Raw genomic sequence first — 2500 nt, forward strand, 5'->3', positions numbered from 1 at the left:
TATTATCTATTTCTATTGTCTATTCGTGTGTATTCGTCTTATTCATTTATCTTTATTGTCGTTTTCATTTTTATCCAGCTATTTCTATTATCTAATCGTGTGTGTTCGTCTTTTTTATTTATCTTTATTGTCGTTTTCATTTTTTCCCAAACTATTTCTATTATTTATTCGTGTGTATTCGTTTTTTTTTATCTTTATTGTCGTTTTCATTTCTATCTAGCTATTTCTATTATCTAATCGTGTGTATTCGCCTTTTTTATATTTATCTTTATTGTCGTTTTCATTTTTTCCCAACTATTTCTATTATCTATTCGTGTATTCCTCTTTCTTCTCATATATATATATTTTTTAGCTTTCTTTCCTTTCAATAAGATAAATTATTGAATTCTTCTATTCTATCTCACCTGTTTATCATCTAATCTTTCTCTCTTTACTTCTTTTTCTTGACATTTTTCCCGTGTTCCGTCAATGTTTTGACAACTTTCTGAAATTTTGTCCATTTTTGAGCGAATTGTCGATTTTCCAGTCAGATGATAACGATCGTTTCCGTCTGAAAACCTTTCCATCAACTTTTTTCAGCCAAGCAAAGTCAAATCAAGAACTATATTCGAGAATGTTTGTATTGATGTTAGATAAAATTGTCATAAAAAAATTGACGGAAAAAGTGCTAGTGTGACAGCGACTTACCACGGGAAAAAGGAGAGTGCGTGAGAAAGCAAATTCAAGGAGGTGAACGCGTTGATGAGAAGACTAAATCTATGTAAATGTCATGTGCATAAGTAGTTCCTCGCCAGGTAAAGGTATGGAAGCTCTGAGGGGGAACTATATTATCTATTCCTCTTATTCATTTATCTTTATTGCGGTTTTAATTTTTCCAACTATTTATATTATCTATTCGTGTGTATTCGTTTTTTAAATTTATCTTTATTGTCGTTTTCAATTTTTTCCCAACTATTTATATTATTTATTCTTATGTATTCCTCTTTCTTTTATTTATCTTTATTGTCATTTTAATTCTCCCCCAACTATTCCTATTATCTAATCGTGTGTATTCGTTTTTTTTTTGTTTTTGTTTTTTTAATCTTTATTGCCGTTTTCTTTTTTTCCAACTATTTCTATTATCTATTCGTGTGTATTCCTCTTTCTTTTATTAATCTTTATTGCCGTTCTCATATATTTTTTTTAGCTTTCTTTCCTTTCAATGGAATAACTTATTGAATTCGTTTTAAAGGAATATATTAGACTTTTGTGAAGGGTATTGATTCGATTGACAAAAAAAAACTAATTAGCTAAATAAATATATAAGAATGAAAATAATAATAATGACAAAATGCATTGTTTTTTAGAGCTGTTGATGAAGTATTTAAGAGCCATAATAAATAATCTAAACAATAATGATAACCATCACCACAGTCACATTGCAGTTATAACAGAACATTAAAAATTATACTCCATCTAGTTTCAGAAAAATAAAATCTGGCAACTGACGCCGGAATCTGTGGTACTCTCATTGGCTAAATGTCCTTTAAGAGAATATAATAAAAAATTGTAAAACATGAAAATATTCTATGAAGATTGAGAAAATAAATAAACATATAAACATGCGTAAAGATAAGTATTAAGTCTCAGCTGATTAGATAAAAGAAAGAAATTTTGAGGAATCGGAGTTACCCAGAAGCCGGAGTGAGTTGCCAGGTCGTTCTTTCTTGAACTCGCGTGCACTACAAAAACGTATATAAATAATTGATAAATAGATGAATAAAATAATGAGTGGATGAATGAATGGAATTAAAGAGATGAATGAATAAATAAAGAGAAATAGATGATTAAACAAATAAATGAATATAAATAGGTATTGAAATAAATAAAAATATATCGATAGATAAATAAGTAAAAAATGTATAAATAAACAAAGAAATAGATAAATAAATAAGAAAATATATATCAATATATATCAAATATATGATTAAAAATAAATATATCAATACACAATAATCAAACAAATAAAACTAAACTTATTAATATAGAAATCACTCAATATAAGATATACAAATAAAAACAAAAAATAACAGTAAAATAATAAACCACACACAAAAAATAAAACACACATATTCGCCCCAAAAAATAATAATAAACAACAACAACAACAAAAACACACACACACACACAAAACCCACTACAGTAATAAAACACACAGACACACAAAATAAAACACACACACATATTCGCACAAAAATTAATAATAAACAAATAAAAATAAACAAAAACACACACACACACAAAACCCACTACAATAATAAAACACACAGACATACACAAAATAGAACACACACATTCGCACAAAAATAAATAAATAAATAAACAAATAAAAAATAAATAACAAAAACACACACACACATACACAAAACCCACTACAACCCCTACCCCTACCACCACCCCCAACCCCCCCCACCCCCTCACACACACACACACACAACCCCACTACAACCCCTACCCCCCC

At 28.2% G+C, this 2500-nt stretch overlaps 1 protein-coding gene across 2 annotated transcripts in view; it reads right to left on the reverse strand.

Moving 5' to 3' along the window:
- Positions 1–2500, reverse strand: part of LOC113827568 (uncharacterized) — a 129243-nt gene that overhangs the window by 8106 nt on the left and 118637 nt on the right. The window lies entirely within an intron of this gene.

The sequence above is a fragment of the Penaeus vannamei genome, chromosome 3 (assembly GCF_042767895.1).
Source record: "Penaeus vannamei isolate JL-2024 chromosome 3, ASM4276789v1, whole genome shotgun sequence".
Taxonomy (NCBI): domain Eukaryota; kingdom Metazoa; phylum Arthropoda; class Malacostraca; order Decapoda; family Penaeidae; genus Penaeus; species Penaeus vannamei.